Source organism: Lepidochelys kempii, chromosome 4 (genome assembly GCF_965140265.1).
Source record: "Lepidochelys kempii isolate rLepKem1 chromosome 4, rLepKem1.hap2, whole genome shotgun sequence".
Classification (NCBI taxonomy): Eukaryota; Metazoa; Chordata; order Testudines; family Cheloniidae; genus Lepidochelys; species Lepidochelys kempii.
The window spans coordinates 40,593,883-40,607,786 of NC_133259.1; the positions used below are offsets into that span (position 1 = coordinate 40,593,883).

The 13,904-nt window shown below is 39.7% G+C and overlaps 1 protein-coding gene across 4 annotated transcripts in view; it reads left to right on the forward strand.

Annotated features, from left to right (window-relative positions):
• Positions 1-13,904, forward strand: part of AFG2A (AFG2 AAA ATPase homolog A) — a 312,752-nt gene that overhangs the window by 140,905 nt on the left and 157,943 nt on the right. Inside the window, exon 16 of one of the 4 annotated variants that reach the window (XR_012158550.1) lies at positions 6,148-6,352. The exons of the other annotated variants lie outside the window; for them this stretch is intronic. The gene's annotated coding sequence lies outside the window, so the exon portion shown is untranslated. The remainder of the gene's footprint in view (positions 1-6,147; positions 6,353-13,904) is intronic. 4 annotated transcript variants of the gene reach the window in all.

The window sequence follows — 13,904 nt, forward strand, 5'->3', positions numbered from 1 at the left end:
AGCAGATTTACTGGAAAACTTTATCTTGTACAGGTGGTCATCACTGACTGACTTGCAGCCAATCATTAGCACTTATTTCTTGCTTTCAATAAATCCATTTAAGGATTTTTGCAGAAGGGAACATGTTAATAATACCTTCCATATACTTAACTATATTGATAGCATCTATACTGATATAAAAAAGCACTTCACAACTACAGAATTGTCTGTTTCAAGAGCAATGTTAAGGTGCAGGCAGAGATTTTCACTGCTAAAAGATGCAGAGCTCAGGTGCAAATGCCACTAGGAACCAATAGCAGTTTTGTGTTACAAACAAAATGTCTTTGTTTATGGGGAAAACCAGCGTTATTAAAAGCAAACTAAATCCATCCAATTTATTGACTTCAGTAAATTATTGGTAGGAAATAAAACTGTTAACGTACTGATTACATGAGGAAACATTTATTTTGCTTAGTTTCTATTCATCCTCTATTTTAGTAAAATCTCACAGTTACTGTTTTCGTTTTCAAAAGCTAAGGACGATGGAAGGGGAAGGCATGTGGCAGGACAGTATGTACATGTTCTCTTTATATAACAAATCCAATGAGACAATTTTTCTGTGTGGAGTGGCTGGATTGATAGAATGTGGCATGGCTTCTTTCACCTGCAGCATAACCTCATGGTTGAAGACCATATAAATGGTCTGCTTAAGTGATAGCTATATCATGGGAAGTCGTGCGTATTTATTGACTCAGAGCTTCACACCTGTTCTGTCATAACTACTTCCTCTCAGAATGTGGGGAAAAGAATGAAGTGCTCTACTTTCTTGCAAGATTGCCAGAGGCATTATGTCTGTGAATCGGAAAAACTTTTAAGTTAAACATCTACATTAAAGAAATCCACTTGTAATTTTATAGTTTACTCTGTGCACTTACACATTTTTAAAATGGCTTAGTAAATGGAATTTCTGTAACGTAATAAGTTATTTTAAATATTGTTTGTTTCAAGTGCCGTAGTTTTTACAAATTTTACTGTAAATGAAAAAAGTACATTCTGTAAATATGATTTTTTATATTATTTTTTTAACCTTTGATTAGTTAAGTAGACTTTGACTATGGAAATTTCGGGCCTAATTCAACAAACAGATCTGGCTTCAGACACTAACTGTGGAATATGTATATGAATATGTATGTGGTTATATATTCATTGTGAAACTGGGGTCAGGTAGGATGGGAGTGGTAATAGTTTACTTTACAATCTCAAATTTTTTTTTACATAAAACGTAGCTTGATGTTTCTGCTAAGCCTGAAATTATGAACAATGGTAATGTTGCCAACTCTTACATTTTAGTGAGGGTCTCACAATTTTTCTTGAAGCGCCCCATCCTTAAGTCCTGTGATTAAGAAGCTCAGATTTTTTCTTAAAGTAAGTTTCTAGGCCTCCTGGCTGTAGCAGAAAGCTTAAAAATGTGATTGAGTTCATCCTAATGGCTCAACTCATGTTTTTTGAATACTTAGCAATCCCGATATTAATATCATTAGGCTTTGGAGTCAATGCCCCCATTGAAATGAAGGAGGGGCAGTTCACACTTTTCTTAAAGTAATTGTTTTTATCTGCAGATCCAAGAAGAGAAATATGTTTCCATAGTGCTGGAGGGAGGCAAGCAGCAGTAATCCTCTGCAGAGGAAATTAGTATTCCTAGATATGTTACGATGCAAAGGTCTATGGGGGGTTGACAGAATAGCAGAAGCACGTGCAGTGGATCTGCAAACAGTGGTGAAGTGCTGGGCCAGAAGCACTGTGTGTGAGGTAATGCAGTAGGACGTGATGGCTTTTCCTCATATCCAGGAATATCATTGACAACCCTCAAGCATCAAAGCCAGCTGGGCTGGGGACTGTCGTTTAACTCCATGATTAAGGATATGAGTACAAAGCAGTTTGGAGGTGCTTTTTGTTGTGGGTAGACAGACACCTGCTAACTCTGCTGGAGCGAGTGCACTAAAAATAGCACTGTGGCTCTAACAGCATGGGCAGTTGCTCTGGCTAGGCACCCAAGTACAGTTCCGCCCGAGCTGCCAGCTATGCTGCTATTTTCAGTGCACTAACAGGGAGCAAAAACAAGTCTGGAGGTTCACGGTCTAACCAATGGTTACATGCAATTGGCAGACAAGAGATTTATGGGAAACTTCAAGGACAGGAAGAAGGAGAACGAGAGAGCTTGATAAACTAACCATTTACTTTAAAGCACGTGGTATTAAACTAAAATACATTGTTTCAATTTAATTCAAAAATGCGGCTGAGGGAAGCGGGACAGTAACAGAACAGAAATTTCCATTTTATGAGTTGCAGTGTATACCGACAATAAAACGCTCAGAGAGCAAGCAGAGTGGTACTTTCCCTTTGTGCTCTAATCCTAGCTCGCCTTACAGCTAGACGGAGAATTGGAACAAGTTCTCTGGTCTGCTAGCAAAGCTTCTGTGTAAATACCTTTGCTTCCTGATCCTCATGAGCCCCAGCAGCTCTGTTAATGTCTGCAAATAACTTCAGTAGAGAAACCTCAGAAATCATACTGAGGTGAAAGGATTAATTAAATATTATAACACCTGGTTTTTTGTGGGGGGATTAACTCCCTATGTTCTCCCCAGTTAGATTTCCAGGTAGAATTGTATTCTAATCTGATGCGAATTGACCACAAAATGCTAGTGTTTTTAGATTACTGGACACAGTGTCTGCACTGCTATTTTTAGCTCGCTTCCTGCTAGCGCAAGTCTGTGTACTGGGACTGGGACTTTAAATTTGGGACTAAAAAGAGAAGAGGCCCTGGTTGCTAGCAACCTCCAAACTGCACTTGGACATAGTGCAAAGGAGGGGCTGCAGAGAACCAGCTGTGGCTTTCTGATTTAGAGTGCCTGGCCCTGGTGAAAGTTAGGGCTGCACAGGGGCAATAAAGTGGCTTTAGTGGACCAGGTAATCTGGCCCAGAATGTCTAAAATAGAAACCACTACACTCTGAAAAAATTCCCTTGTACATTTATGGGTGTTTATGAATTTTCAGGCTTCTGCTTACATCCAGCCACAATTTCTGAAAATGCCATTAAAAGAAGCAAGTATCTCATGTATAAAACAAAAATATTGGTACACATTACTAACCCATTGACATACTTCAATAATTTGAAGCGTGCAACTTCCCCAAGGCATCTTTAAATAACACAGCCTGTGAGATGCGATTGAAGTACTGCAGATTAATTCAGAATGTGATATTTTTCGTATTTCTGTGTTTGGGCACCATCTTATTAGTTTTGACTTCCACAGTTGACAGTATTCTCAATAGCTTCCATGATGGACAAACATACAGGTGATCCTGTCCACTAGAAGAGTTATTTCCGATCAGGTCTCCCATTGAGGAAAAAAATAGTAATTTTTTAAAAAACACAGGCCATGGAAATTATATCAATGTGTAGTTACTTTTGAAGTGATAAGTGCTGTAGTGTTACTAAAGCTCCCTTCCTTTCCTTTGTTCTGTCATTACCTAAAATGAGATTGTTGTTTTATAAACAAGTGTTCAGCATTGGGTGCAAGATGAAAGCAAAGCCAGGAGATTAGATTACATTATCAAGGGAGAGACAAAGGATGATGCATTGAGAACAGGTCTGCTCTAAACCACCAGGTAATTGTCAAGCTCCATAATTATAAAGGGGCAGACTCTCCTTTCTAATGTCTGTTTTATATGTTAGACATGATTAAAAGCAGATAATTTATTTGAGAAGGAAGTTAGGTACTTTGTTTTTTCCAGATTGTTGTTGAAACAAAAAAGCCACGAAGATGTAGCAAGGGCACTGGTAGCACATGTTTCCTTTGGAAATTGTTCCACAATTCTGAGAGGCTTGAACTCCAAATCTCTTGGTGGTGCTGATATAAAAATCATTTTGAAAGTAAAGCACAGGGTGTGCTATAGGGAAAATTGCTTTTACCCTGGGTCATCATCAACTTACTACTGGGGGAATTCTGCACAAAAAAAAAAAATAAAAATTCTGTTCACACTATTTTAAAATTCTGCCTATTTTATTTGTCAAAATACCGCAATATCATCACTTTGGTTTCAATTATTTTGGTCATTTATTTAAACTACAATAAAATGGATGAAGAAGGGGAGTGGGGAGCATTGGAGGAAATCCCCAAACCCCATTTCCTAACAGTAATGTAACTAGGTTTGACCCTTTATTTCTAGTTATTAGTCAATAAATGTATGCAGCCAGATTCTCAGGGTTACATCATAGATAAGGCTACATTTTAGTCACAGGTATTTTTAGTAAAAGTCATGGACAGGTCACGGGCAGTTAACAAAAATGTATGGCCTATGACCTGTCCATGCCTTTTACTATATACCTCTGACCAAAACTTGGGGTAGGGCAACCCAGGGGGGCACTACAGGTGCTGGGAGGGAGTTGGCGGGGCTTTGGTAGGTTCCCTACCTAGCTTCTGGGAAGTGGCAACCTCCAGTTCCTAACTCCACCTGTGGGCAGGGGCAGCACATGGAGCTAGGAGCTGAGGGAGGGGAGTTTCTGTATCCCTTCTGGGGAGCCCCTCACCAGGTAAGCATCACCCCACACCCCCAATCCCCAGCCCTGAGCCCTCTCACACCCAAACTCCTGCTGCTCAGGGTCAGGGGGGCCTGAGACTGCCCCAGAAGCAGCTGGTGCGACTCACCCAGGGTGCCGGAGCTGCTCAGGCAGCTCCCCGACCAGCTGTATAGGCCACTGCAGAAGTCATGGAAATTCACTGAATCCATGACCTCTGTGACAAACATGGAGCCTTAATAGGCAACTGAAGAGCAAGTAAGGCCTGGGGAGTCAAACTCGCAATTTATACTGGCTGCTGACCATCTCCAGGAAGGTCAGTAGCAAACAGTTCATGGAGCACATTTTGGTAGGAAGTTTTTTCAGTCCAAAAATTTAGACTAGTTTTAATCACTAAAGCACCATAAGCATTTATAAGGCCATATTGTCTATTACACCACTCTGGCAATGTAAAGGAGCCTTAAAACTTTTACATCTGCTTTATGACTCCTGGGGGAATTCACAAAGACAATGGGAACAATTCACTAACCAGGCAGGCTGCTACATTCTGCTCTGCCTGGGAGGACAGACCCTGCCCCACACCTACCTCCTCAGAAACACCCCGAAGCCCTGCCTCTCGACGCCGAGCATGCTGCATTAGTGAGCGAGAGGGACAGAGTGTCTCTGTGTCTCACGTGCATGACTGCCTGGCATGATTTACATCTCAACCAGCTGCTCCAGTTCCCAAACCAACCTACCTGTGCTGCTGGGAAGGGGTGCATGACCGCTCTTGCAGCTTCCCTTTGGTTCTCCGTCCGAAGTCATTTTTCTGCGGGGAAGCAAATCTGCAGGAGACATGAATTCTGCACACATGTAGTGATGCTCAATTCCCCCAGGAGTATCAGCTTTTCAAAACAAGAGGCTATCTGCCAGGGAGAGCAAGTGGGTCTGGCTAAGATTCAGTGATATCATTAGTGACAAATGGATGTGTAGCTTTACATGTAAGCAGACAAAAGATCACTCCTGAGGATGTGACCCTCTAGTGCCTTAGTGAATCCACTGACCATCCCTGGCCTCTTTGCAGTAGCCCTCCCTCCAATATCAACATAGGGCATTCATTATAGGTGGAGGAGAGTAAAGGGTGTCCTAAGGAATATGGTTTAAAATGGTATGTATCCTATCACCTCTTCAGTGTTTAATGCTGAGTAGTTGGAGGACAGGAGACCAAGTTAAGGCATGGCTCTGCACCTCCATTGCCATAATCCAGTAGGGTAAAGTGATTCATCTTGGCATTCACTTTAGGTTTTTGCAACTAGTTTTACGTTACAGATGTCTATACTGCTAAGAACAATATTGCTTTGCTTGTGTTGTGCTTTTCATGTGAGCATTCCAAAGTGCTTTACTAATAGAAATTAAATCCTACGACCTCCCAGTAAGGTAGATACGTATAATACACATTTTTAAAACGTAAGATGAGTTGCTAAGAGGCTCCAGAAATAGAACCTAGGGGTCCTGACTCCTAGTGCCTTGCTTCAATCACTCAAGTCACATTTGCTCTGTGTTTCTCTGTTAATCTGATTGTAATGCCAACTTTTCTATTTGTTTCAAAACAGCATCATCTTCTTCATGTGCTGATCCCTATGTGTATTCCACTGTGGGTACTCATGTGCTCCATGGACCCAGAGCCAGAGAATTTTGAAAGCTGTTTCCATTGGTCTGCACGTGTGCCCTGGCTCACTTAATGCCTCCAACCAAGAAGATAAAGGGCAGAGAGGACCGACTGTCTCTCCCGTTCCTTTTCACTGCTGCATGGTCCAGGTCGGAACCTCCAGTGTCCAAAGCTTTGGCTTTCTTTTTTATCCATGAAAATATATTTATATATCTCTAAATAGTTTTTTTAATTCTAGAGTTTTAAAGTTTTTATCTGATAGTTTTAGTGGTTTGTAGTTAGTCTCCCCAACCTGGGGAATACTGCCCCCCCCCCCTCCGTATGTCGTTTGGGTACTGGGCTCTTCCTTGCACCTGCCTCCTATTTGGGTACTACTTGTCAGTCACCCACAGTGGACTACACATAGGCTCCAGCAAACGAGTAGAGTGTTATTTACCTTACAGTAATGGGAGGTTGTTTGAGATGTGTGGTCCCTATCTGTATTTCACTACCCATTCTCCTTTCCCTCTGCTTTGGATCTTCTCTGGTTCTCAGTGGAGTAGGAACTGGAGTGGCAGTTGGTTTGCCCCACCCTTTATCTCCTAATTGGAGGCATAAGGTGAGCCAGGGCACATGTGTGGACTCGCGGACATGGCTTCCAAAATTCTCTGGGCGCATGGAGCACATACATACCCACGGTGGACTACAGATAGGGACCACACAAGTCACATCTCATTACTATGAGGTCAGTAACATCCTCTTTTTTCCCACTTAAAGAACTCATAACAGCAACCTTTCCACATACATTGATGACGAGCACAAAAGCAGGAAGCTAATTTAAGTATTTTTTCCTTTCATATTTTGTGTGTTTAGTCCACCCTAATATAAAACTTTTCAGTTTTAATGTAAGCACATTTCATGTCATTTCATATTATAAATGGCTTCACTCCATCCCTGTGGCATGGGAGGATCTCAGAAGTTAACAAAAATGTTTACATCTCTGTTCTCAAATGCAAATTTCCTGAGTGCTTACTTCCCATTTTACATTCTCCACATTGTAAAGAGTTGAACTCCGTCTCTTTTTCTCTTTGGTAAAGCCTGAGGGAAATAAAGAGAAAATAGGATAGTCAATTGCTCATTTATAGCTCAGTTGGTAGCAGTAGCAGGCCAGAGGTTTGTGGCTATTTGTGGCAGTTGAACTTGGGCGCCTTTCCCAGTGTTGACTCTGATTTGAAGAGCTGGGAACGTGTGGAAAGGAAGGCTGAGAAATCTGGATGAGATGTATGTTAAACCAAAAATCTATGTCTGTCTGTACTTGATCCAGGGGGAAGTTAAAGCTCCCATGGCAAGAGCGGTGATAAGCCCAGCGTTCTCACCAGCTTCCCCTTTTTCAGTAAAATAGACCTCCATAAAACAAACAAGGCTGTGTGTGAATTACTGCTGACTGCTTAACAGCTGCTATCGTTACCTATACAGTACAGGGGTAGTTGATGGTGACGTTATTGTATAATGCCTTGCTATTCTTTGGATTTGACAGGCACTTTGTAAAACTAAGTGTAACCAATGGGTTCCAGACCATTTTTCAGATGGATTAGGCCTGGTTTTGGCTAACTATTATATTAAACCAGCAAATCTATGAGACACTGGGTCTAACTGTCAAAGCTATCTATTCATCACTGAAAGGGAAGCATATTCTTACTTTATACATAGAACAGTCTGTATTTGGTCTGTTTTCCTGACAGTCATTTACATTGTGGAAATTACAGCTTGATTATAATCTGTGTGTAAAAATTAAATCTTTAAAGAAAGACAATATGGTAGACAGCAACTGCAAATGTTTCAGGTATTCCCACTAACGTCTTTTACTGTCGTGTTTCATGTTTTGAGCTATGGTCATACAGTCCTGTTGATCTCAGCCAAACCTCTCATAACACACCTGACCAACTGTGCAATGCTAAACATGGGAAAGAAATCCTTTCTGATATCTGTACCGATCATTTTACACCCTGTAACATTAGATTTTATTACCCTTATCTTAGCAGGTGTACCAAGCTGTTAATATTTAAGGCAAGGTGGTTCCTTCCAGGTTTGATATCTCTTGTTGGATATGCAGTGGGACAAAATTAATCTCTAGTGCAAGCATGCTGACATGTTCTTTGCTAGTTGTTAAGGATTACTGTGCATCCAGAACATTTGTTTGTCCAAGTGTAAAAATTGCCTAAAAATGAAAGTCCAGGACCCCATATATAACATAATTGTACACCAGGGTTTAAGATTTAATTTTTATAATACTAAAACTCTAGTTATGTCTGTCTTCAGAATGAGAACCGAATGTAAACCAGTGCAATGATATCTTCCTGAATCCGCAGACAGGCTCAAAAAATAGATATTAGAGGTTTAAACTGTTAATTGTCAATTGAATGTTAATCCTGAAACCTAACAATGGAGAGTCAAATGTCAACATTAATTCACTGCTGTCAATTTTAGCAGAAATATTAGCCTCATGTCCTTTCTCTATAGTTGTTGGCTATAGTAGCACATATCGGGATGGAAGACAACCACAGCTAGTTGCAACATAGTGTTACTGGGAAGGGTATTGAAGAATGTAAGGCCTCTTCACTTCAGTTCTAAATCTCAGGTAGGGAGTGAATTACTCTGTACTCAGAAATACTGATGTGTTTCCTACATAGTCACAACACGACCAGTGTCCGCTACTTCAGACCCCTACTTAAAGCCTTGCATCAAACCAAGTTCTATTTGAAGTGGTTACCAAATTCCATTCTCAATGTGTGGGTGGCTTTTCTTGTTACTCCTTACCTAACCCACACCATGTACTGTTCTGTTCAGAGCAGCCCACTGTAATTTCATGGAAGTTAGCACAGTCCCAGACTTCACAGAATTTTCTTTTAAGTTGCACTTTTGTAATTGCAATATTACTACATTTTTCCAGTACAACTCATTCAGGGTGTGTTTTAGAGAGAAACACTGCTTGACAAACCATTGTCTCTGGAAATCAAACACGCCCACAAGATATTTTTCCATCAGGAACTATTGACTTAGTTCTCCCCTGCATCCTGATCAGCGAGAGAGATTGTAAAAGTAGGACGCTTGCAGTGAATAGACTGTTTTTTTGTCAATAGCTTTGTAACTGCCTGCCAGAGCTCGCCTGCTTTGTGCTGTCATTTGTTTATCATCCCTTCCTTCCTATGAAACAAAATCAAAGGGCTGACAAAGAAGCAAAGTACACGTTTGGGTAGGATTTAACAGTTTGAAGGCTGAATGGGTTCATAAGGATAATTTGGTGGTATGCATTAGTTTGTTCATACAGTTGGGGGTGGGAAAGTGGAACGATCTGAACAGTTGCTAGGGTGCCAACCTCTGAAGTTGAAAAAACAGTAGGGCACTCATCTGTGCAGTGGATACATTATCATAATTAAAGATAACGACAAAGCTAAGCTTCTGGAACATTTATAGTAAGTCCTGTATTTAATGTAGGAAAAAAGGAATCTGACCATGTGAATTAGCTGTATCTTGTGTTATGTTAATGCAATATCATATGTAATAAGTTGGTATACGATCTTTGTTAGGACTATAGTTGCTAGTGGCATTGATACTTTGCATCTTGCAGTAACTGGAATTTTCCTGAGGACATTCAGGAATATATAGTTATTACGCATAGCAATGGTTGTCATTGTCACATGGAAAAAAAATCTTAAGTCGTTATAGTTTTAAGTTCTTTAAGATGTAAGATGACAACACTGAGAACTCTAGTTCTGTGTACAGAAAACAGGATTCCTAACACTGCCCTGCTTATATTCCTCAGCCTAGACGGGAAGCGATTACTTTTAGTAGCTGACAGTATGGCTGAGGTTTTATCTACATGGGAAAGTTTATCGGTAATAACCCCCTGTAATAAATTGGTTAGTCTCTAAGGTGCCACAAGTACTCCTTTTCTTTTTGCAAACCCCCTGTAGGGACACTCTTATTCCAGTACAAGAATAACTTTTTTGCAGGTTTTGCTTAAACTCTCTTCTGAGCAATGTAAGCAAACCTGAAGAAGCAACACTTATATTAGATTAAGAATGTCCACATGGGGGGTTTATATTGGTATAGCGATATCGGTTTACATTTATGCTTTTAGGTTATACAGGAAAAATTGTCCTGTGTAGACATGGCTCATTCAATCCTGCATCTCTTGTTAGGCAGCTCACAATTGTATCAGTTATAAGTGATAGTTTTAGTAATGATGTAAATTCCTGTCCACTAGTAAGGGAACCAAGCACCATCACATTTAACTGAACATCCATCAGATGATGATGACATTTGATTTCTACTGACCCTGGGCAAATTTAGATCAGTGACCTTAGAGGTTAAGGGCTCCATATCCTATTACCAATCTCTTGAGTTGTCCTGTCCCCAGAAGGACAAGCATGGTCACATGGGTGTTTTAAAATGTTGGACATTCAAAGGGGGAAACAGTATTTCAGTGTGCCATTTTCTTTTACAAAATAATTTGTTTTTTATATATAAATGACAGTAGTTCTGTGTATTATTACTGGAGCAACTCTGATCTTCATTTTCATACTCTAACAAAGATTTTATTAATGGAAATATTTTTAGGGGTCTGTTGTTTGTATTGCAGCAGCACCTAAGAGTCACAGAGATTGAAGTAGATGCCAATATTGCCTGTCTATCCCACAAAGACTTGAAATATTTGTTTATATCCTTGTTACCGGCTAAGAAAGTCATAAAAACCTCTATCACTTTCCCAGAGAAGAAAATTACTGTATGTTAGTAAGACATGCTTATGACATGAATAAGCACTAGTCTAGTAGGTGACACGAGAGTGACTGGGACACTTACTGCTGTTGTCAGAGACCCTCCCAGAACACAGAGTTTCCAGCATCAATAAAACAAGGCAAAGAGGTCCAGGAAAGTGAAATATGTTTTCTGTAGCAAGCCTTTGGTGATTATCAGTTGGTGATGAGCTGATATGAAATGATAATGCAAGAGTGGCTGTGGTAATTGTTGTGTTGTCTGTGTCTCAGGAAGAGGTGTGTCTGTTTCTTGCCTGCAGGAAAACTGATGACATGGTCTGATAGACAAGTGCTACGGAAAGACTGAGAGGAATTTATAGACACCTGAAGGCAATACAAGCCGATGATGAAAGGCGTTCTCAATGTTAGACACTAATTCATAGTGAAATGAAATCCTCACAAGGGCTTTGTGTCTGCAGTACAGCTTGCAAGGATGAAAGCCCACCTAAAACTTTCAAATGGTTGCAGATTGTAATTCACGTGTTTTTGGTGCTATAGTGAAGTTCACAGAAGAAAGTAAGAGTATTAATTAGGCCTTAACTACAAACTTCTTATTGTAACTCTTTCGTAAACATATTTTTCATTGCCTATAGCACTCTGTACTACCTTCTACCCTCATGCTTACCTGGTGACTTGATTTTATCTTTTTGTTTTCTTAAATATAAATCATTTAATACACTAATAACACCGAAGAATACTTCTGAAGTAGCTTAAAACACGTCTGGTACTAATTAGGTTAGAAATCTGGGAGTCTTAAGACTACTGTATCTGCAGCAAAAGAAACATTTTGTTCTGTGGAATAATGCACTCTCCTCCCCTCCTCCAATGTTTGATTTATCTAGTTCATCAAAAAAAATTGAAATTTGTCTACAGTAAAACTTACTTTAAAATGACCAGCAAAAATTGATTGCTTGGCAGAGGGGGGCAATCTAAGAATGTGGAATAGAACCATGTTCAGTACATTTTGGAATACTTTGGGGAACTTTCTGAAGAAAAGCGTTGTCTAGTAAGGGTCATCTCTTGTACAGTTTTTTCTTTCTTTTCTAAATGATTTCACAAATCATTTAGTGGTTGTTAAGGTGTTAGAACTATTGTTATTAAAATTGGTTTTGATCATAGATCATTGATATTTATTGCTGAAAAACAGCTTGAAAAACCGCTTCACTTATCAGTCTCCCATTAAATGATTATAAAATCTAAATAGTAACTAGAAGAGGAGAATCCACTGGTAGTCACAGATTTATAACTAATACATCATCTATAGAGGAGAAATACATCTTACACTTGACTCTGGATGGTTTCAACAATTCTTATAACTGCACTAAGGGCAGTGGAAGTTCTGATTTGTCTTGTATTTGCCTCTCAAAAACTTCATATCAAATATGTTCAGTTTACAAGTGAAAAAAGTGCTTTATTTTTTAAGCTGTCAGCCCTGCAAACTTAGCTTGGGATCTGAAACTCCATCTGTGTGGCATCACAATAATGTGGATTCTGTAGACCAGGTTTCTTCCTGGACAACTCCACTGTCTTCAAAGTCTACCCCCAGCTACTCATTTGCAATCTCAAAGAGTGGAAGATGAATTTGAACATATACTGTTATGCTGGAATTTAGCAAAAACTTTGCATTGAATTTATATTTCAATAATTGTCATAATCTCTATCTTTTCTCATGCATTCAAATACTAAGGGTTATTTTCTTTTCAATAAGCTATGTCAGTAAATTGGACTTCTTGCTGAGAATGACAAGCATTATTTGAGAAACAAGAATGGTCACATTTATGGTGGTGATATAACAGTGGGTATTTTACCAAAAATATTGGATTACAGTTACTGTAGTTTTGAAAGACAGGTCAGTATATACATTATGCTTAAGCTACCTGAGGCTGTTCTGTAACCACACAATGCAATGCAATTGTTCTGTTTCCAAGTTTAAAATTCCACTGCCTTGTGAGTCCTTCTTTTTAACCACCTTGTTTGATCTCTGTCTTTGGATTAAATCTCTTCATTCACCATTTCACTCTTTTGAGCTAGTCTCTACCAAGCACTGTTTTCTTTCAAATCTTTCTCTGTCTTTGTCTCTTCCTCTTTTCCATCTCTGCTAACACTCTCTTGTCTTGTCACTCATTCCTTTTGGCATTGCCGCTCTATTCAACTCTTAAAGTTCTCTGCTGCTTTCAGCTGGACCTTTCTTCATGTTGTTGGCTGTATGTCCTTTAATAAAAAAAATATTTTTTCTCTACTCTTTACTTCTGCACTTGCCTCTTCCATCGCACTGCCTTCCCCTCTGTCACTAATCTTAGTGCGCGCCCCCACACACACACTAGCAACTTCTCGTCCTCTTTTTGTGAAACTGAGCATCTTTTGAAGAACATCTTCCACTTTCTATTCATTCTCTCATTCCTTAATTCTTCCTGCTTCTATTTTAAGTGACTTTATTTTCCACCTTGATCAGTTCTTGTACTATCATTTTTTCTCAAGCACTCTTTTCAGATTCTCCTCTCTACCTCTTACTGTGCTGAGTATATTGCCATTTAAAAAAAATCCACAATAAAACAGACAATGTCCAGCAAGATTTTTCCTCATCTCTTATCATTCCACACCATTCTCCCTTTCTTCCACCCCGGTTTCACCCCTTCTTTTTTTATCCCAATCTCTGATATCTCCATTCTGTCTGCTTATAATCCCTTGATCCAGATCCTTGTCCCTCTTAGCTCTTCCATTCATTCACTACCTCATCTTTAAACTTGGCTCCTTTCTGACTGATTACAACTGCACTGTTGTGTTTCTGTCCTGAAAAATGCTTCCTTTATTTCTTCTGCCTATAAAACCAGTGCCCCATTGGCCGACCCCTTTGTCTCCAAATCCTGGATCAAGCTGCCTACTCTCACTACCTAACTTGTTATTC